This window comes from Pituophis catenifer, unplaced genomic scaffold (genome assembly GCF_029215685.1).
Source record: "Pituophis catenifer annectens isolate HBS135680 unplaced genomic scaffold, rPitCat1.0.hap2 SCAF_5, whole genome shotgun sequence".
In the NCBI taxonomy this organism is placed as follows: Eukaryota; Metazoa; Chordata; class Lepidosauria; order Squamata; family Colubridae; genus Pituophis; species Pituophis catenifer.
This window is the reverse complement of record NW_027256885.1, coordinates 65,189,301-65,212,958: the sequence shown is the minus strand read 5'-3', so window position 1 is coordinate 65,212,958 and position 23,658 is coordinate 65,189,301.

The window sequence follows — 23,658 nt, the reverse complement described above, 5'->3', positions numbered from 1 at the left end:
CCCGCCCCCCATGCCCAGCTGAGCCCCGTGATCATCAGAGGCTTTTTTTCTTTTAAATGGCTCTGACCAGCCAAGCTCTGACATCCCAGCTGAATTGCCTGCTAATCAGGCAACTCAGCTTGGATCGCCAGAGCCATGTAATAGAAAAAAAGTTTCTTTTTTTCTCCCCCCCCCGCCTCCAGCTTGCTTACCTTAGCTGCTGATCACATGACGATCGCAATCCATGCATCAGCAAGCAACTGAATCTCCCTGCCTGCAATCAAGCTCATCGGTGAGCAGCTCTTTCTGCCTGCCTGCCTTCCTGCCTAGACTTGTGGACTTCAACTCCCAACAAAGCTGGCTGAGGAATTCTGGGAGTTGAAGCCCACAAGTCTTAAAGTTGCCAAGGTTGGAGACCCCTGTTCTATTGGGTAAGTTTTTTTCCCCTTTGGGAGCTTTAAAAAAAATAGTTAATTGGGTTTTTTTAGTTGTTCTTTTTTTAGACCTAGCCGTTTAAAGTTTAGGAAGTTTTAAATTTAGCTGCTTTTATATAAAAATAAAAATAAATTAAAATAAAATAATATTTGTGCAGCTTTCTGAGATTTAGTGTGTTTCTGTAGTGTTTCACTCTAACTACACAAACACACAAAATCTCACAAAGCTGTATGTGGAATTTTGTGTGTGTAAAGTGTGAAAGTTGGTTTTTTGGGCTTTTTGTGGCTGTGTGAGGTTCCTGCTTGTTGCAGGGGCCATTTTGGGTCTAGCACAGCTGCTTTTACATTGTGGGTGAGCCAGTTGTGTTGTGTTGTGTTTTGTAGGTTAAAAAAGGGCAAAGAAGTGACATTGACTTGGCCACGCCCACCCAGTCACCTTACCACCAAGCCCTGCCCACTAATTAAGCCATGCCCACAGAATCGGTAGCAAAAAAATTTAGATTTCACCCCTGGTTTTAATCCATTCACAAACTTGAGTGATAGTGGGCCTTTTCATTCATCCAGTAGGTGTCAGATCATGATTACCAGCAGCCATCCATTTGCCCCACTCTTCTCGCATAAAGACTTTAAATGGTTTGTTGATGGAAACGTCAAGAGGTTGCAACTGGCTGGTAAGACCCCCAGGAATTACATCTAGATGAGACTTCACTTCTTTAAATATCTTTAACATCCTTGTATGTAGCGTGAGGAGATACTGTAGTATTTTTCCGCAAGAAAGAACTGTCAGTAATGTGTCCTTTATTGTTATGAGAGCACTGTAGCTGAGAACATCAAGGAATGACACACTATTATAGGGGATCTGCTGCAGACATACTGTTATGGGGGACACGTTTAAGGTTTTACCTTTATAGGGGACAGATTATAAAGAGGACACTTTATTAGAGGACACTTTCTTAGGAATTATTCATAGGATCATATTTTGTTTCCTGTTAGGTGTTTTGTGCCAGCCATGGCAGTCTCTTCAAAGGCCACCAGATGGGAGCAAAGAGGCACCTTTGATCCCACTGGTGGGTCAAGGGGCTCCAGCCCCTGCAGCCCCACTGGGGAGAGTTAATGGCCCTCCAGCCCGCTCACACACATGGGTAACGGAGGGGCCAGGGGCCCCTATAAGAACCCCTGCACAGGGACTGCTCCCTGCTCTTTCCCTGCTCTTGTTCTACTCTCCTATGGGACTGACCCATGGGCTCAATCCAGGCATGGATGCCTCCATGCCTGGGAACTTATTTTACTCTACTTTTACTTCTAAATAAAGACTTAATTTGATTGAATCCTTGCGTGCTGACCTTTTCTTGGAAGCGCCCTCAATGAACCAACGCTCTTCGTGAGATCCCTCACAAAGTGGTAGCAGAGGATGGTTTGAGGCAATGCTTCCAAGCCAGCAGAAGCAAGATGCCAGGAGATTCCAGCAAGAACTCCCAAGAGATGGATGGTAGGACTTCCCCGGTTATGACCAGGAGTCTCCAAGCAAGGTTGGCAACCCTGCATCCAGTCCCTGATGCGAGCTTCGATCCAGAGGAGGGTACAGATGATCTCTATGCCCCCAGAGGACCCAGTGGAACGCAAGGGACCCCTTCGCATGCTTCCTTGCAACTGCAAGCCACAGAGGAAGGCATGGAAGACCAGCAGTCCACCCAGGATTGCCAGGACACCGGGGAGGAGGCCAGGGACCAGGCCACCCCCAGCGTAGACCAGCTCACTGGTGAGGAATGCAGAGAGCTGCTACGAACGCTCCTAGCAACCTGAGGGACACCAGGAGCCCAGCCACATGGGACACCAGCGCAGGGGGCCTCTGGACACTGGGTAAGTCCTTCTCCAGTGCCCAGGAGGCTCCCCAACATGGCGCCAGCCACCCTGGGGGCCCCCGGGGCCCCGGAGCTTTTGGTGGGAAACTTCCCACCAAATCGCAACCTGCAGCTTCCGGGGCCAACCGGAATCAACATGGCGGCCCCCAGGCCACCTACTCCAGCGAGGCTTGGTAGGTCTCAGCTAGGCCACGAGGCCCAGCAACGGATGGCAGCCAGCCAAAGCAGCATGCAAACTGCTCGCCCCCCCCCCCACCGGCAAGCCTCAAAGTCTGCCCAGCTGCTCCTGCTGCAGCGGGCATCAGGGCTGCAATCCAAGTCCTGGTCGCAGCCCTGGAGGCCACGATGACCGCGGCCTCAACCTCGGGGACAGCCAGCCTCCCTCAACACCCCGCAGGGGACCAGCGAGGGGGGGGCGTCCAGTCTGGAGCCTCCCAGCCAGGACCCAGGCCTCCAGAGAGCCCCAGAAGAACCCCTGGGGGCTCCAGCCTTCCCAACACCCCCACCAAGGCAACGGAGGACTCACCTGGATGACTTCAGGGGGCCTCCAGCTGAGTCCCCCACCTCCCAAGATGGCTTCCTCCTCCGGAGTCTTCAGAACCAGCAGTGGGCCCCTCCAGGCGATCCTCAGCATTTTAGGGCTTTTCCAGCCCCATCCTGCAGCCTTCGCCCCCGGTAAGTGTTCCAGTACCAGGGGGGCTTCCAGAAGACTCTTCAGAGCTCCACAGGCCTGGGCCCAGGCCTGGCCCTGAAGCACAGAGGGAGAGGTCCGCTCCCGTCGGCTCCTGGGCTGGAATGAGTTCTGAGCATGCTCAGTTGGCCCCATCTGAAAAGGAGAAAAATAATCAGAGAAAAATACCTACACCGGCCAGCAGAGGGATCCCTCTCCCATTTACTTCAATGGAACCAAAGCAGAGATACCAAGGACAGCAAAATACATCAGCATTTTCTGCCCCAGCTGTGTCTGTTCTCCCAAATAACTTTGAAAAATTACATCTGGGAGAGGAAAATTTTAACATATGGAATAAAGAGACACAGGTATGTCTCTTAAAAGAGGGGACCCTAGAAATGGTTTTAGACCCCCCACCTTTCCCTTGGGGACCTCAAGAAGAGTAGTACCACAGGAGAGCCTATACCACTCTACTGAGCTCACTGGATGCTAAATTGTACCCTAGCATTCCAGATGGGCTCACAGCTGGTGAAATCTAGGGGTTGTTATATAGCTTATTTAATAGTGATAGCTTGGGCTCCACCACAAGACTCACAACGGAGTTCTGTAACACCAAGCTAAAATTTGGGGCTAGCATGGCTGAGCACCTGGGAAAATTGAAGGCACTCAGGGCAGAGCTGGTGCTCAGGGACTACCCCGTGACTGAGGCCAACATGATCGCTTTCATTCTGGCATCCCTGGACAAAAGTTGGGGCAATTTTATTATCTCACTAGAGGGAAACAGAAAGGAAGCCATGACTCTGTCCTACCTCACAGGGAGGCTCAATGAGGAAGACAGGAGGCGTAGAGATGTGGGAGAGTACACCAGGGCCACAACTCATCGCATCAACAGAAGGCACCAGAGTTCAGAGCAGGTTAACGCTCTACCGAAGTGTTTCATCTGTGGTTCTGAGGAGCATCTGAAGAAGGACTGCCCCCATTACCAGCAAGGACCTAAGCATGGTTCCAATCAAGGAAGGGGCAGGGGGCAGAGAAGGGGGCCTGGCAGGGGGAAAGGTGGTGCTAAGGGCAATTTTGTGTATACTAGTTACCTCACCCCGCCACAAAGGCTGATGGCCCTACTGGCCTCTGGTTACTGGACTCTGGGGCTTCATCTCACATTGCTAACTTGAGGCAAGGCTTTAAGAGGTTAAGGAGAATTAACTCCTCCATTAACCTTCCTTTTCCAGCAAGCCGGGCTGGCCTAATTTTTTAAGTGTTTTTAAGTGTTTTGTTTATTGTTTTTAATTAATGGGGCCAAATTTATATATGTATATTTTTAACTGTATTTTAATATTTGTACTTGATGTTTTTACTTGGCTGTTCACCGCCCTGAGTCCTCAGGGAGAAGGGCGGTATACAAATTCAAAATAAATAAATAAATAAATAAATAAATAAATTAAAGTTGCAAATGGTAACAATGCTTTGGTTGTTGGGGAGGGCACTGTCTCTGTACCAGGGCTGGGCAATGTCGAAGGTGTATTACATGCTCTCTCTATAGCCAATAACCTGTTAAGCATAACCAAGCTATGTGATGATGGCAGGGTGGAGGTATTGTTTTGCAAAGGGGGAGGTCATGTCACTCGAGACAAAAGGGTCATTGGGAATGTTACCATTATAAATGGTTTGCCATATTTCTCCCCCAAGTACCTAGCCACAGGAGACAGCTCACAGGGTGCCACCCCAGAAGGGGCCTGCGCGCAGAGAGAGAGAAAGGCTCCACAGCCAGCTCCCAGGCTGTCAAAGATGCACAAGACTGAGGCAGTTGCGCCCACACCGACTCAACCAGCACCACAGCCTTCCAAGGCCAATACGGGCAAGAAACCCGAGCCTCAGCAGGCACCTAAGGCAGATAAGGCCAAAAATGGGCCTAAAGTGCCAGCTCCGCCCAAGGCAACCAGAGCCAAGGGGGTGTCAGTGGGAAAGCCACTCCATACTAAATGTGCCCATCTCTTACATCGGAGGTTAGGCCATGTGAGCTTCCCAGTGGTTAAAAAGATGGGGGAATTCACTGAGGGGATTCATCTCCAGGATTGTGAGGTGTTTCTGGACTGTGCCATCTGTAAGAGGGCAAAGAGGAAGGCCGCCCCAATACCTAAGGTGTCACTGCATAAAACTCAATACCCATATCAATTAATACATGTTGATTTGGTTGGGCCATTTACACCGTCCCTTGGAAAAAGGCAGTATTTCCTCACTGCCGTTGATGATTTCTCGAGGTACGGCCATGTGTATACCCTCACAGAAAAGTCTGAAGCCTTTGATGCCATAAAATCATTGTACAACTTCGTGGAAACTCAGTACAAGACAAAGATCGCGCAGCTGCAGAGTGACCGTGGGGCCGAGTTTATGTCCCGAAAATTCCAGGACTGGATAAGGCACAAGGGCATACACCATTTTCGTACAGCACCTTTTTCTCCTGCGCAGAACGGGACTGTAGAAAGACAAAATGGCATTCTACAGACTATGGTGCGCAGCCTGATTGCGGATGCTGGGGTTGCGGAATCGTACTGGGCGGAGGCGGTACACTACGCCAACTACACCCTGAACCGCACCTGGAGCAGTGTTGTGAACCAGACCCCATATTTTCTGGTCCATGGTAGGAAGGCAAGTTTGGGACACTTGCGTGTGTTTGGCTCCTACGCTTGGGTGCACATCCCCAAGCAGCTGCGGAAGAAGGGGAGATCCGTCTCCCAGAGACTGAGGTTCTTGGGCTATGCCCCTGGCTCCAAGGCCTACCGATTCCTGGGAGAAGGGGGCAGGACTGTGACCTCCCAATCTGCCTCCTTCGAAGAGGACTCCAATTGGACCCAGATCCACTCAAATGATCTGGGCCCATACATTAACTGGCCCAGCAAAGCTGCACCAACCATGACACCGCCTGAGACAACCACAGACCCTGCAACCGACGAGAGCAGGGAACAGGATGAAGAGGTCAGCCTACCTGGTCCAGATGAGGAGGATGAGCCATCCAGTCCTGAGGGGGAAGACACGCCATCTTCATCTGACTCTTCGCCTCCAGCGATGCTTCAGAGGCCCATGATGCCCAACGCCTGGGACCGAGGGCCTCCACATCCCGGTCGTGAACAGCCAGTCGGCGAAGAACCCGCAGAGGAAAAGGGTGGTGAGTGGCAGGAGGTCAGAAGGTCAAAGTGGTCCAACAAGGGGGTTCCACCAAAGAGAATCGACATTGGACATGTCGCATCTGCCAACAGTGTCGTGGTCACCCCAAAGACTTTCTCTGACATATTCACCGGCACCTGTCATTGGCTGGCAAGAAGGGGAATTGTTAGGTGTTTTGTGCCAGCCATGGCAGTCTCTTCAAAGGCCACCAGATGGGAGCAAAGAGGCACCTTTGATCCCACTGGTGGGTCAAGGGGCTCCAGCCCCTGCAGCCTCATTGGGGAGAGTTAATGGCCCTCCAGCCCCCTCACACACATGGGTAAGGGAGGGGCTAGGGGCCCCTATAAGAACCCCTGCACAGGGACTGCTCCCTGCTCTTTCCCTGCTCTTGTTCTACTCTCCTATGGGACTGACCCATGGGCTCAATCCAGGCATGGATGCCTCCATGCCTGGGAACTTATTTTACTCTACTTTTACTTCTAAATAAAGACTTAATTTGATTGCATCCTTGTGTGCTGACCTTTTTTTGGAAGCGCCCTCAATGAACCATCGTTCTTCGTGAGAGCCCTCACATTTCCGCAGTGCCCCCTTACATCCCCATGTACCAGTATGTGTGTGTGTGTGAAAGTAAAAACAAAGGAATGGCTGATTGGAATGGTAGTCAGATTTTTAGATTTCAACTGTGCCAGGTGAGCAGATGAGACCTTCCCCGATAGATGCTTACTGGACACTTGCTTAAATGGACGCTTGTTCTGATGATCCAGGCATCTGGGATTGCCTCTCTCCCTCCCCCCAGTGACTCTGCCTTCCATTGCTGCCAGTGGTACCGTGAAAGTGTTCAGCAAGGTTCCCACAAGCCTCCCATGAGCCAGGCAGCTGGGATCTCCAACTCGCCTCCTCGGCCTGTGTGTTTTTGCACAAGGTTTCCCTGCTGCACCCTGCTTTGGCTGCTTGCCCTTCGCTAATGGATCATGGGCTCTGTGCTGCAATGGAGAGGCTGGCATGAGGGACAGATGAGGCACAGGGAAAGAGGAGAAAGCAGCCACTTTCCCTCAAGCTGGCCACTCCGTTACCCATTTCTCCATTGCAGTGCAGCTCGTCAGCGCAGCCACCCCCACATTGCATCTATGGCTAAGTGAGGGGCAAGAAGCCATGCCATGCCCAGCGATGGGGGGAAGGGACGGCAAGCGGACCCCCATCTCACTATGCACGCCCCAATGAAAGGCGGCAGCAACCTGGTTGCTTCCCTTGCCCACCCTCTCTGGTACTGGAAGCCAAGTGTCGTCCATTCATACCTCTCTCTCTCCATGTCTCTGAGCTCACCTGGTGCCACAGTCCACCACGCAGGGTGGGAAGGGCACACTTGTGGCAGGGCGGCGGGCAGTGGCAGGGTGTCCTTGACGAACTCGTGCAGGGCAGGGTTCTGACCCAGCCTTAGCAGAAACAAGAAACATACTCCTTTGTCAGCATTGGAAGCCATATTAGGCTGGAAGCTTCCATGCTGCCACCTTCTCATGTGTGGGAAGGTAGGAGGGGGGATTTAGTAGAGGGGTTGTTTGTAGACATAATAGCATTCTTCCTGTCAGTCAAGGTCAGGGTGATCCGGACTCTGGAGAAGGAGTGGTCAGAGTGCTGAGTCGAGCTGGGATGGACATTGATTGGAGCATGTGATCGACTGAGGAGTGAGGGGATGGTTTTGGGGGTTTTGATTTACTGATGGAAAACCCGGACCTTTCAGATTCAGGTTTTCCCAGATGTGCCAGTTTACCTATTCTAGTAAAGATAACTGGAAAATGCTTGCTTCCGCGTCTTTACTCAGAGTGGGGGTTTTCTGGAACGCTGACATCCTTGTCATGAAAACCCCCTCTTTATTTATCTCCTGTGAATTAATGGCATTCACACACAGAAAAGTCCAGGCAATAGTCTTTCAAAGAGTTAACTGCAGTAACATACCTTATCAGTTCCTTGGGATAATTGCCAGGCTGTGAGCTCCCAGCAGCAAAGCTGCAAATTAAGTTCTGGCAAGCAGTCTCTGAGGCACGAAACACAATGAGCCAAATCTTCAGAAATCCGAACTGTTTTCTCCTACGACCACCACTCCCCTTTCCTTCTATTTATTCCCCAGCCAGGGAGGAGCCATTCAGCATCCACGTGTGCCTTGCTTCCCGAGTCAACTCTTTGTCCTCAGTTGTTCTCCTCTCCTAACAGCTCTGCACATATGTGCATCTGGAACAGGCCCCAGCTGTTCTTCCTCCCCACTTATCTTAGCCTCCAAAGGCAGCTGCCTCTCCGGTGGCTGGGAAATGTCAGACGGCTCTGGCTCTAACTCTGCGTCTGATGCAGCGCATCCATCAGAGCCTTCCCCAGACTCCAGAGCTGGCCCAAGTTCCTCCCCAACCTCCTCATCACCCGAGTCTGCCACCAGCTCTACTGGCAGCTGGTGGGCCACAACAGGCAGGCAGACGTAGAGTGCGCCCAGGCCAGCCAGTGGTGGGATCAGCCAGTTCTCTGAACTGCACACAAAGTGAACAACCAGTTTGGCCGAATCCCACCTCTGCATTGCTGTCTCAGCCGGAAAACGCTGGAGCCTTCGCAGCCAAGCAGCTGATTGGCAGTTGGATCAGCCTCCTGGAATACCACCAATCAGCTGTTCCAGGCAGCGGGGATCGCTGCTGCCTGTCACCGCCGCACCAACTCCCTCCCCCCAGGTATGGCAGACCCCCAGCTGATGTAATATTCACTGTATAAGACACACAGACATTTCCACTCACTTTAGGGGGGGGGGAGTGCATCTTATAGACTGAAAAATATTGTACTTCTTCTTTTTCTTCAAGAAGCAGCCTGAGAGCACTCAGCTTTCCAGGGGAGCAAAAGGGTCAATTTCAAAAGCCTCCCCCTATCCCAGGGGGGTTTCTTCTGGCTTAGAAAATACTCTAATCCTTAAACTGTGGGGAGCCTGCAGGGGAGCTGGAAATTCCCCTTGCTATCAAGGGTGGGAATTCCGCTGGAAGTGACCAAGCATCCAAATTTTGATCACATGTTCATGGGGATGCTGTAACGGTCGTAAGTCTGAAAAATGGCCATAAGTAACTTTTTTCAGTGCCTTGTAACTTGAACAGTCACTAAACGAACTGTTGTAAGTCAAGGGCTACTTGTATTCCCTAACCAATAGTTGGATGAGCTGTCTGAGATTTATGGGAGTTGTCCAACATTACTGGAAAAGCACTTCATTGGAAAAGGTTGACTCATGGGGGACACTGGTGAAACTGGTAGACAGTATATTCAGGACAGACCCAGAACAGTGATTATACAATGTCTACTTATTTGTCATATTTATATCCTTCAGAAGCTCACTATAGTGTATTTAGTATTTTCCTCCCTCTTTTATCCTCACCACAACCCTGTGAAGTAGGTTAGGCTGAGGGAGCATCATCAAAGTCAGCCATTGAACTATACCAACCTGCTTCAATCAAAAACAATGCTCACTATACCTCATTGGTTCTGTTTTTTGCCATACGATGTATTGAATTTTTTTTAATTTTTTTTATTATTAAAATATAAACACAGATATAAAGACAATACAATACAATACAAAGACAAACAAAAAACCCACCACCTACAAACCCACCTAACATTCTACATATACGTTTTTGTCATCAACAGAATATATGTCGTTGAGCTTATATATTTTAATAAAGAGTAATTATTAAATGTCTAATTCCAATATTATAACTTTACACTACAAATTTACATTTCTTATGAGTTCATCTTCTTATGCAAGTCTTTACCCTAATTTCTGTCCTCTACATTTTTGCTGATTTTCCTTTCCAGCCATTGATACCATTGGTGCCATACAAGATAGTATTCGCTTTCTTCCTTTTCCTGGAGTTCCAGCGTCAATCTGTCCATTTCAGCACACTCTGTTATCTTTGTGATGATTTTGTCTTTGGATGGGAGTTGGTCTAATTTCCAGTTTTGAGCGAACAGTAGTCTTGCTGCTGTCAAGATATGTATGATAAGATATTTCGTTTCCTTAAGATATTGTGCCGTTATCATGCCAAATAAAAAGAATTCTGGACTATTTTCTATTTGAATGTTCGTTATTTCCTCAATAATATTTTTTATATCTTGCCAATAGTGTTGGGCTTTCCTACATTTCCACCAAGTGTGGTAATATGTCCCCTTTTTTGTTTTACATTTCCAACACAATGCTGGAGTGTTTGGATGTATTTTGGCAAGTCGGGCTGGTGGTAGGTGCCATCTATAAAACATTTTAATGAGGTTCTCCTTGTAAGATGTGGCTCTTGTCATTTTAATGTTCAGCTTCCATAATTTCTCCCAATCTGCCAATTGAATATTAGGTCCTATGTCCCTGGCCCACATTGTCATGTTATGTTTAACTGTTTCTTCTATTAATTTGTCTCTCAAAAGGTAGTTATATGTTTTAGTAATCATTTTCTGGTCTGCTCCTAATAAAATTCTGTCCAGTTCGTTCAGATCTTTTGCAATTCCATACTTGATTTTATCCGCATTGTATCTTGAATATATTTGAGTATAGTGCCACCAATCAATATTTATATCGCCATTTTGGAGTTGATGTCTTGGAGTAAGTTCTCCTTCATGATTCAGTAAATCTTGGTATCTCATCATCTTTCCTATTTCAAGAGTATTTGGAAATATCAATGCCTCCATCGGGGACCACCATTTTGGTATTTTAGTATAATAAGTTTTCTTGATTCCCTGCCAAATCTTGAAGAGTGAGGCCCGAATTATGTGTCTTTGGAAGTACATGTGTTGTTTGTCTGGTCCATCCCATAGGAACACGTGCCATCCTCGTATGAGATCAAAGCCTTCTAGATATAAAGTTCTTTTGTCATCTAATCTCATCCATTCTTTGATCCAGGTCAATCCGGCTGCTTTATAATATAGCTCCCAGTCTGGTACTGCGAGGCCTCCTCTGTCTCGTGTGTCTTGTAGCGCTTTAATCTTAATTCTAGCCTTCTTTCCCTGCCATATGTAGGTCATTGTAATTTGGTTGAGATTTTTGAAGAAGTCCCTTCCTGGATGTAATGGTATTACCTGGTATAGATATAGTATTCTCGGTAATATATTCATTTTAATTGAACTGATTCTGCCCATCAATGACAATTGTAGCCTATTCCAGATTTCCAGGTCTTTTTTAATTTCTTTTAGTAATTTCGTGTAATTGTCTTCTTTGATCGTGGTTGCTTTTGCCGTCAGCCAAATACCTAAGTATTTTATCTTCTTTACTAATTGGATTCCTAATTCTTCTTCTAATTCCAATCTCTGAGTCTGGGTCATATTTTTCGTCATTATTTTTGTTTTTTGTTTGTTTATTTTGAGGCCCGCAACTTCCCCGTATTCTTCTATCATCGACATCAATCTGGGTCCAGATCGTCTTGGGTTTTCCAAGTTGAAAATTACGTCGTCAGCAAAGGCGAGCAATTTGTACTCCTCTCCCCGGATCTTGAGTCCTTTGATTTCTTCCTCGTTCCTTATTTCATTTAATAATCCCTCCAATGCTATTATAAATATTAGCGGTGACATGGGACATCCTTGTCGTACTCCTTTCTGAATATCAAAAATTTGTGTCATGTCACCGTTTATTGAGATTTTTGCTGTTTGTTGGGAATAAATTTTTTTAATCAGGTTATGAAATTTCTCTCCACAGTTCATTAGTTCAAGTTGTTTTATGAAAAAAGACCAATTTAAATTGTCGAAGGCCTTCTGGGCATCAAGGGAGATTATGGCCATTTCTCTATCTATCTTCTGATCATAGTATTCCAGAATATTTATAATCATTCTCAAATTATTCTTGATTTGTCTTTTAGGTATGAAACCGTTTTGGTCTGGGTGTATATAGTTATGTATTATTGCTTTGAGTCTCTGAGCTAGTATTGACATGAATAGCTTATAGTCCACGTTGAGTAATGAAATTGGTCTGTAATTTTTAATTTGCGTCGGATCTGAGTCTTCTTTGTGTATTAATGTAATAATAGTTTCTGTCCAGGATTTTGTAATTTCTGCTATCAATAGTGCTTCGTTAAAAACTTGTAACAGTATTTGGTCTATCGATTGTTGACAAAGTTTATAGAATTCAGTAGGAATTCCATCCAGTCCTGGAGTCTTATTGTTCTTTTGTTTTTTGCGGGCTTCCATTAGTTCCAGCATTGTTATAGGCCGGTTTAACATCTCTCTGTGATCTTCTGTGAAGTGTGTGAGATTGGTTTTTTGGAGGTATTTTTTGATTTGATCTTCCGGGACCTCTTCCTGGCGATAAAGTTTTTGAAAAAAAATTTTAGCTATGTTTTTCTTCTCCAGATGTGTGTGGTAAAGAGTTCCTAATTCGTCTTGGAGTTGGTGTATAATTCTTTTTTCTGTTTGGTTTTTTAGCTTATATGCTAACCAGCGTCCAGTTTTGTTAGCATGTTCAAAATTATTTTGTTTTACCATTCTTATTTTCTGTGCCAATTCGGTTTTTGTGGTTAGATTCAGTTTGTGTTTGGCCAAATTTAGCTTTTGTAGCACAATCGTGTTGTTGGGCTGTTGTTGTAATTTAATTTCCTCTGTCTTAATTTCTTCCAATAATTCATTTCTAATTCTTTGTTTCTCTTTTTTCTTTCTTGCCACATATGCAATAGTTAGGCCTCTAATATAGGCTTTCGTGGTATCCCATAGGTTTTGTAACGATGTTGTATCTTTTGTATTTATTTGTAGAAATATCTTGATTTCCTTTTCTATCATTTGCTGATATTCTTTTTCCTTTATTATACTTGTGTCCATTTTCCATCTCTTCTGTTTTCGAAAACCTTTCCAGACTATTTTGATAGGGTTGTGATCGGCCCATATACTGGACATAATTTCTACTTCGTGTGTTTCTTTACTTAGTTGAGGTGTCATCCAAGCCATATCCAGCCTGGACCACGATTGATGTGGGCCAGAAAAATATGTATATTGTTTTGTTTTGGTATTTATTTCTCGCCAGGTGTCGTGTAGGCTCATTTCTTGTACTAAATCTTTGAATGTTTGTGGCAATGTCTTCCTTTTATTTTTATTCTTCCTAATGCTGTGGTAAACTTCTCGTAAGTTTACTATTGCATTAAAGTCGCCGACAATGCATATATTTTCGTAGTCCAACTCCTTTAGTTTGTCATGTAATTTTTTGTAAAAATCTAATTGGTTTCCATTTGGAGCGTAAATAGCTACTAACAATATTGTTTTTATTTCCAATTTTAGTTCTACCATTAAGACTCGGCCTTCTTTATCAGTGTAAATCAGTTTAGAGCTTATGTGATCTCTAATATATGTTACCACTCCCCTTTTTTTGCAATCTCCTAAAGATGTGTATATTACTCCTAATTTTTTGTTTTCAAGTAGTTTTTTCTGTTGTTTTCTTATGTGTACTTCTTGTAATGTGATTATGTCTGCCTCTAATTTTTGCAACCTTGTAAATATCTGATGTCTTTTGCTTGGTGAGTTTAAACCATTTATATTTATAGAAATGAGCTTTATTTCTTTTTCCATTTCCGCTAGTATTTATTTGTCTGTTATTTTGAGTTTTGTTGTGTTTCTTGTAACTCTTTGTGAGATCCCCGCTGTTTCCTCCCTCTCCAACCTTCCCTTCTTTTGTTCTTTGTCTTCCTTGTTTGTCATTTGTGTCTCTTGGTCACTTGGGTTATGTTCTTCTCTACTATCTCTGCTTTCCTGTTCTCCTTCATTTCCTAGATATTGGTCCATAAAGTCTTGAGCTTTTTCTATTGTATCTATTCTGATTTTCCTTCCTTCCCATGAAATAAGTAGGCCTTCCGGTATGAGCCATCTAAACTTTATCTTGAGTTTATTCAGTTGTCTACTTAAGAAATTGTAGTCTCTTCTCCTGTCTCTGGCTCTTCTCGGTACTTGTTTCAATGTTAAAACTTCCCTCCCTTTGTACATGACTGTCTCCTCTCTCATTCTTCTATATATTTCTTCTCTCATTGTTTTTTTTGTAAACCTAATATGGACTTCTTTGGGGAGTTTATTTCTCCTTGCATAATTTGTAAAGGCTCTATAAATTTCATCAATTCCATTTCTAATTTCGTCCTTATCTTTGTGCGTTGCCTTTGCCAGTATTTCGATCATAATCTCGCCCAGGTCTTCATCTCTCTGTTCTTCTATATTTTGGAATCTAAGGAAGAAGGATGCCTTTTCCATTTCAAGAAATGTGAGTGCGTCTTCTGTGTCTCGGCTCCTCATCGTTTGTTGGTTCTCCATCCTCTCCAGCCTAGAGGCTGTAGCTTCCGTTTTTCCCTCCACTTTATGTATTCTCTGTTCATTTTCTATGATATTTTGCTGGATTTTCACTATCTTCTCATCTATGTTTCTAATGTCATCTTTGATTTCCCCTACATCCAGTCACAATTGTTCATGGTTTTTTCTAGTTTCATCATGATTTAGCGTCATCTTATCTTCCATCCTTTTCATTCCCTCTTGTATCATTGCGAGGGCAGCCTGTATATTCTGCATGCCTATGATAGTATTGGTCTTTTCTTCTCCCATCTTTTGCTGTACTGGGGAGGCCACTAGTAGTGTTTGGGTTTGGGGTACCTTTTTGGTTGTTTTAATGGTAGTTGATATACTTGAAGTAGCCATGTCTATTATACGTGTTAGTCTTGTCCACAGTTTCATATAATTATGTATTGCCTACTTTATGTTAATGGCTTAAATGAAACGTTATTGTTGGAATTAATATTAGTGGAAATACTTCTAATCAGCAATCAGCAATATAATAATATATATAGAAAGAAGAGAAAAGCAGGGGGAGGGGAGGTAGAAATGGGGGAGACAGCGGGGAAAGGGCACGTTTCTAGCAATTCATAAATTACCTTATTCTTAAATTAATTGCAAATTAAGAGATCTATTTCACTAGCAGTATTTATAGTAATTCTAAAATCAATTCTATATCAATTTATATTTCTAATTATCTTAATTGTTATAACTGTATTAAATTGTTTAAATTAATTAGCTTTCAATCAATATTTATCACACATATAGTACTCTATAGTTGTTTGGATGATCAACTTGTTATTGTTATAATCAACTTATTCTTATATAGTCACAAACAGAAAAAAGAAAAAATACTAAATTATTAAATATTCTTTTCAGTTCTATTGCGTTCTAATATGTTGTAATAAGATTAAGCCAGACCATTAATAGCTATATCGTCCGTTTGTTCACCAGTTGTTTCAATGGTTCAATAGTTAAATAGTTCAATATTTAATGATTAGAACGTTATATATCCCAGTTTTTTGGAAGAGTGTCAGTGGAAATGGTGGAAATATTGATAGCTTCTAGAAGTCCGCTCAAAATACGTTATATCGAAGTTTGTTTCGTCTCTGTCTCTGTCAATGCAATGTCCACACTCTCCTTCAGTCTATTTCACACTCGGTTTTCCAATTTAGTCCAATCCGCCCGGCCGAAGCCAATAGAGTCCAATGCAATCAGTTTGTAGAAATCCGTCCAGAATCCTCCTTCCGATCTCCGGCACACCGCTCTCCTCACTCTCTCTTTATTTCCTTCAATCCTCCTTCCGATCTCCGGCACACCACTCTCCTCACTCTCTCTTTATTTCCTTCAATCTCGCAAGATCTGTTCTTATTCTTATTCTCAATTTAGTCCTCTCGATCCAGTCCACCCCAATAAAATCTGGTTATATCGGAGTTAAATCCTCCGCGATTCTCGTCGCTCTCTCTTTTCTCTCGGCTGTTCAAAGTTTTTGCGCTGTCATATCTATTCAAAATGGCTCCAATCCGCCCGATCCTTCTGCCGCCGCTTGTCTAATGTCTTTTCCCGGTATCTCTGCCACCAGCGTCTGCTTCTTCATCAAATGCTTTTTGGGTTTTTTAGGTTAAAGTCCTCTGTTGATGACTTTTTTTCTTTTTTCAATCTTCGCTTCCCACTCACACAGTTGTCAGCGCCTCCGGCCAGTCTCGAAACACTGGTTTTTCCTCACTCTGGATTAAGGGTTTGTCTTGTACCTTCGAAGGAGTTGCGATCTCCTCCGAGGTCCTAAGACGTTCCCCTTTAAACTATCAATTCCTCCGAGATCGATAGCGCCTGTTTCGGCTCCAGATGTGGGATTATTAGAGACTCAGAAACGGAGCGCCGTCCCTTTCGTCCCTAACGCGCTGAAGTCGCCGCCGGAAGTCCCAATGTATTGAATTTGTAAAGGATAAATCATGAAGACTAAATTAACCTTTGGGGGTTGATACTGAGAGACCATTTCCTTAATACCAGTTATTGATGGACTAGAACAGTGATGGTGAACCTTTTAGAGACTGAGTGCCCAAAATGCAACCCAAAACCCACTTATTTATCGCAAAGTGCCAACATGGCAATTTAACCTGAATACTGAGGTTTTACTACCTAAAATAATGATAAACAAGGCAGAGTTCAGCTAATTGTTCTAAGAAAAACATGATAAATGCACTTTTATGCCCCTTCATTTTTTTCCTGCTTTTGAAATATTACGTTTAGCAACAATAAAAAAGAAAAACTTTTGTAATATCATTTCCTCTCTCTCTTTCCCTCCCTCTCTCTCTTTCCCTCCCCCCCTCTCTCTCTTTCCCTTCCCCGCCCCCTGAGTTGATGAGCAAAATGGCAAAACTACCGGACTTTCAGGACTTTCAGGGACACATTTCACCCTTAAAATACACAACCTTTCCCTCCCTCTCTCTCTTTCCCTCCCCCCCCCTTTCCCTTCCCCGCCCCCTGAGTTGATGAGCAAAATGGCAAAACTACCGGACTTTCAGGACTTTCAAGGACACATTTCACCCTTAAAATACACAACCTTTCTCTCTCTCTCTCTCTCTCTGTCTCTCTCTCTCTCTGTCTCCCTCTCCCTCTCCCTCTCTCTTTCTCTCTCCCTCTCTGTTTCTCTCTCTCTCTGTGTTTCTCTCTCTGTGTCACTCTGTCTCTCCTCCTCTTTCTCTCTCTCTTTCCCTCCCTCCATCTCTTTCCCTCTCTTTCCCTCCCTCCCTCCCTCCCTACCTCCCTCTTTCTCTCTCTCTCTTTCCCTTCCCCTCCCCCCTCTGTCTCTGAGTTAATGAGCAAAATGGCAAAACTACTTTCAGGGACACATTTCACCCTTAAAACACACAACCTCTCTCTCTCTCTCTTTCTCTCTCTCCCTCTCTCTGTGTGTCTCTCTCTCCCCCCTCTCTCTTTCCCTCCCCCTCTCTCTTTCCCCCCTCTCTTTCCCTCCCTATGTCTCTCTCTGCCCCTCTCTCTCTCCCCCTGGGGGGGAGGGAAAGGAACCCCTGAACTGGTGCTGGCTGGTGGGTATCTGATTTCCGGAGGCCAACAAGCCCAGGACTGTGTCGAAGACCAGCTGGCCAGAGGGGAGGCGGGGCATCACAACACTGGCAGCTCTGCAGGAAAAGCAACTGACATCCGGGAGGCAAGAGCAAGCCAACAACGATGCAGGCTCGTATTGTGGCTCCTCATCGTAATGGGCTCCAGGAGGAGGGGACCCTGTCTCCACCATTGTGAAGTGCACTAAATTTGACTGTGCTGCGCAAGGTGCTGTGAGAGCAGTGGGCAAGCCATGGAGGCAGCAACAGCAAATGCACCGCGATGAAGGCGGAATGCTTTGCTCCTGCACTAAGGCTCTGGCCATCGCCACCACCATGACAGGGCAACAGCTCTTTAATCCCTCTGCCACAACAGGGCAACAGGAAGCTGCAGCAGAGAGATGAAAGAGCTGCATGCAACTCTGGAGCCGCAGGTTGCTGACACCCGCCCCAAGCATCTCTTTGCCTACCTGATTTCCAGCTCCGTCGCATTTCTCTGTCGTGCAGGGAAACAAAAGTTTGTGGAACTAAAAAAAATGTTCACTCATTGAATTCCAACTTCACAAGATCTTTTTCTTTCACGAGAAGTTGGAATTGATTGAGTGAACTTTTTTTTTTTAGTCCCACAAACTTTTTTTACCCTGCAAATGACGGCAAGAAACATGTTCTGTCCCCTCCCACGAGTGGCCGTCATTTGCAGGGTAGTTGGAGCCAAGAAAAAGAAGGGACAGTGTATTGTTGAGGTCACTCGAGACACCAGACCAGGCACACTAACCAACATCGACCAGATATTCTACCAAAATGCCTATCCCATCATCGTAGTTGTATATGACCAATATAATCTCAGAAACCCAGGCCCTGCTAACCTGGCCCACATGCAGGATGGTGACCTGAACTGCGTTGCCCAGAGAGTGGTGGAGCATTTTGAAGGTGCTTTGAGGGACCAGGGCCCCACAAGGTGCAAGAAGATACAGGAGTGGGAGGAGAGAGTATGAAACAGGGGCTACAACAGGGGTGGGTTCTAAAAATTTTTACTACCGGTTCTGTGGGCGTGACTTATTTTGTAGGTGTGGCTTGATGGTCATGTGACAGTGGGCATGGCCAACTCAATGTCACTCACGTCAAGGGGTGCCTCGCCTGGCCCCTCCCTTCCCAGCCATTCCTTGTCACACCCAGCCTCAACGTATCTATAGTTCTGTAAAAATGTTCACCTTTTTTCAACTTTATTATCTACATACTATAGCTGTACTTTCATGGACCACTGAAAGGAGGAAATGGCTCACATGCTTTGCCCAAGAGTGTGATAGGCAACAGGCTTTTAAGGGGCTGCCAGAAAGAAGGGGGGGCAATGTATTTTCCAAAGTACCAGAAGGCAAAACAAGAAGCAATGGATGGAAACTGAACAAAGAGAGAAGCAACCTAAAACTAAGGAGAAACTTCCTGACAGTGAGAACCAATATAGGTGCAGAAATATTTCAGTCATAATTTCACATATAAAATAGCCATTCATGTAATACAATCTGCATATTGTTCAAAACAGTCATTAGTATTATGGCTGATGTTTGACAGCAAGCCTAAAAGTCAAAGATCACAAGAGTGCTTCTTTCTCTGTATGTATACAAAACATCACATACCAGGAATAGCATATTAAGATGGACTTATACAACCTGATGTACAAAATAAACACACACATGGGACTTCCGGTTTGACGTTGCAGCGAGACAGCGGGCTCTGATGAGTCCCGCGAAAACCCCGGCTGCCGAACCGCCGCCGATGGGTCTTCGGACTGAACCCGTCTTGCAGGGACGGGGGAAGAAGAGGGGTGCCTCGGACGACCGAGAGGAACAGGCAAGTTCCTCGGAGGTCGGAGGGAACCCTCTGTGAGTCGGCGGCGGGGGGTGGCAGCCATGGCAGCTTCCATGAAGCTGGGAACAAATGTGTTTTTTGTAAAGAGGAACTTTGTAACTTTCCTTTGTTATGGGAAACTCTGAACTTTACAGATAAAAATTACTGAACTCTGTTGAAGAGGATTTTTTTTTCCTGTATGCAGGCGGTTTGATTATGGTGAAAAGAAAAGAAATCTACAATGGAACTCCTACAGTTGAACTAATAATAATTTAAATGCTGGCGCAGGAATAGAAGAAGGATTAAGCGCAGCTTCAAAAGAAAAAGATTTGATATATCATATCCGGAATAAAAATAAGAAAAGAGAATTATTTATTTATTTATTTTTATTTTATTTTATTAGGCTTATATGCCGCCCTATCTCCAACGGACTCAGGGCGGCTCACAACAATAAAACCACAATCCATAATGCAAGTTAAAATGCCTAATTAAATCAGATACAATTAAAAACCCATAAAAAACCCCATCAGTCCAGGCCGGGGGACTCGAATAACCAAGTTTTTAATTCGCGAAAGGTGCGAAGGTCAGGGGCCAGCCGAAGCCCCAAGGGAAGTTGATTCCAGAGGGTGGGCATGCCCACAGAGAAGGCTCTACCCCTGGGGGCCACCAGCCGACATTGTCTCGCTGACGGCACCCTGAGCAGGCCCTCCCTATGGGCGCGAACCGGGCGATGGGATGTTGTTGCTGGCTGCAGGTGGTCCGCCAAATATCCTGGGCCTAAGCCATGTAGGGCTTTATAGGTCATCACCAGCACCTTGAATCTCACCCGGAGGGCAACCGGTAACCAATGCAGGTCACGCAGGAGGGGTGTTACATGGGAGTATCGGGATTCTCCCATCACAACCCGCGCGGCCGCATTTTGCACCAGCTGAAGCCTCCGAGTGGTCCTCAAGGGCAGCCCCATGTAGAGAGCGTTACAGTAGTCAATACGGGAGGTGACTAGCGCAAGGGTAACTGTGCGTAGGGCATCCCAGTACAGGTAGGGGAGCAACTGGCGCACCAGACAAATCTGGGCGTATGCCCCCCTGGTCACGGTCGTTATATGATCTTCTAAACTCAACCGTGAATCCAGGAGGACACCCAAGTTGCGTGCCCTGTCTACAGGGGGTAAAACTTCACCCCCTATAGCCAGCGATGGAACCTCTCCCATGGACCGAGATGCCGGTACCCACAGCCACTCGGTCTTGGCCAGGTTGAGTCAAAATCTGTTCCTTCCCATCCAGACCCGTACCGCTTCCAGGCACCGGGTCATCATGTCAAGGGCATCACTGGGCTGGTTTGGGGTGGATATAAAGTGCTGAGTGTCGTCAGCATATTGATGGTACCTCACCCCGAAACCACGGATGATCTCTCCCAGCGGTTTCATATAGATGTTGAACAGAAGGAGCGAGAGAACTGACCCCTGGGGCACCCCAGAAGTGAGGGGCCTCCAGGTCGATCTCTGCCCCCCTGCCAACACTGCTTGTGTTCGACCCGAGAGGTAGGAGAACCACCGTAAAACGGTGCCTCCCACTCCCAACCCCTCGAGGCGATGCAGCAGGATACCGTGGTCGATGGTATCAAAAGCCGCCGAAAGATCTAATAGGACCAGAACAGAGGAATAACCTCTGTCCCGAGCCCTCCAGAGATCATCCACCAGTGCGACCAATGGCGTCTCCATGCTGTACCCAGGCCTGAAACCCGATTGGTATGGGTCGAGGTAATTCGCTTCATCCAGGGCCAGCGGGAGCTGACGCGTCACTACACTCTCAACAACCTCCGCTAGAAAGCGGAGGTTGGAGACTGGGCAAAAATGACTCACAGCTGGATCTAAGGCCGGCTTCTTGAGGAGGGGCCTCACCACTGCCTCCTTCAAGGCGGTCGGAAAGCTTCCCTCCCTCAAGGAAGCCGTTATCACCGCCTGGATCCAGCCGTGTGTCCCCTCCCAGGCTGAATAAACCAGCCAGGAGGGGCACGGGTCCAGCACAGAAGTGGCCGCACTCAGCCTCTGCATGATCCTGTCCACTTCCTCTGGGGTAACAGAATCAAACTCTTCCCAAAGCACAGGACCCGCTGCCTCCTCACCGTCTGACTCTGTCCAGTCAGAGTCCAAGCCGTCCCGAATCTGAGCGACCCTGTCCAACAGGTGCTGGCTAAACTCCTCAGCTCGCCCCCACAGAGGGTCTTCCCTCACCCTCTGAGTCAGGAGGGAGCGGGACACCCTGAACAGGGCAGCCGGGCGATTCTCTGCGGACGCGATGACATTGGCGAAGTAGCGACGCTTTGCCGTCGCCAACTCCTCCAGATAGGCCCGTGTGGCCACCCTTAACTGGGACCGGTCAGATTCAGAACGACTGGCTCTACAACGGCTCTCTAGGCCTCACCTACATCGCTTCATCCCCCAGAGCTCCTCGGTAAACCAAGGCGCCACCCGGGATCTGCGATGGGTCAGAGGCTGCAAAGGAACAACCCAGTCAAGAGCCCCGGCAGCAGCCTCATCCCAGGCATCCACCAGGGTCGTGGCCGGGGCGTGGGAGAGAGAGAGAGGTATCAACCCAAGCTCCGTCTGGAACATCTCCGGGTCCATCAGGTGCCTGGGGCGGAACCAGATGGTCGGCTCCACCTCCCAGCGAGGAGGGGTGGCATACTGGAAACCCAGCTGAAGGAGATAGTGGTCAGTCCATGACAGGGGATAAATAGAAGACAATCCCCCACCGAGCCTCACTCGCCACTGCTCCGAGACAAAAACAAGATCAGGGGCCACAAGATCGGGCCCTTAATGATCTGAGTCAGGTCCATAGCTGCCATGGAAGCCATGAACTCCCAAGCCACCCCCAACGCCCCACCCAGGGATGGCAGATTGAAGTCCCCCAGAACAATAAGTCTGGGAAACTCCACCACCAGCCCCGATAGGGCGTCGAGTAGCCTGGGCAGGGCTGTTGATACGCAGCTGGGAGACAGGTACGTAATCAACAAGCCCAACTGCCCACATGGGCCCCACTTCATGAGGAGGGCCTCACACCTGTCTATTTTAGGAGCTGTGACCTCCCGCGGACTAAGGGTCTCCCTAATAACAACCGCCACCCCCCCCTCCCCTACCCTGGGCCCTTGGCTGATGCAGCACCCGGAAGCCTGGTGGGCAAAGTTCAGTCAGAGCCCCCCCCCCCCCGAGCCCAACCAGGTTTCCGTAATGCAAGCCAGGTCTGTGTTTTCCTCCTCAATCAAATCACGAATGAGGGGAGCTTTGTTAACCACAGACCTTGATTAACTTGATTTATGGAGAACAAAATTAAAAACTTGGAAAATGGAAGGAAATATTTATTTATTATTTATTTATTAGTTCAATTTATATGCCACCCTCCTCCGAAGACTCAGGGCGGCTTACAATGCACTTATAGCAATAGCCTTCATTCTTTTGTATATACCTGCTTATTAGGGCTTTTGGCCCTGTCAGATGTAAATGCCTTATTCTCTATTGTGTAAATAATGTATATATGGGACATCAGGGGTTAACTTATTCTTTGGATTTTAATGTATTCATAATTCACCACTCCCATTCCTGGCTCCACCCCTTGTATATATAAGGAGCCACCCTCACCATTTTCTTTGCTTCTATCTTGAATATTCAGCGAATATAGAATGCCTATTATAATTAAAGAGAAATATATTTAAATCTCTAATTCTTATTATCTTTATTGAGTCTGATCCTGAAAATATTGCAACAAGCTGGTAGCAGAGGATGGTTAATTGACTCAATAAATAATTAAAAATGTCTAAGAAAGATAGGCCCAACACCAGGGCCTACAGCAAGGAAATAGAAACTGAACAAGAGATGATCAACGAATCCACTAACGCGATTTCGAGAGAATCCGAAGAATACACCACTGAAGAAGAAGAACTGATAAATGAAAATAATGACCAGGAAGAAATCGAAATAGAAAACAACGAACTCAGGTCAGAGATATTGAAGATACTAAAAAGCCAGAAGAACGATGAAAGCCTCATCACGAACCTCCAAGAAATGCTGAAGAACAACGGAGCAGCGAGAGAGAAAAACGTCGTTAAAGAAAAACCCAAAGATCAAAAAACTGTGAGTGAAATGAATACTGAGAAAGTCGTTGTGAAAAAGAAAAGATGTGATCCCGTGCGAAATTTTGAATGGCAGCCATCTTGGTTTCAACGAACTTCAAAAGAGAGTGAAGCAGAGCCAATCAAAACGCTCAGTTCAAAATTTCTGGCGCGAAAAACGCTATCAGACGACGAAAGTGAAAAAGAAGACTCAAACTCTTCAGAAGAACCAGAATCAGAAAGTGAAG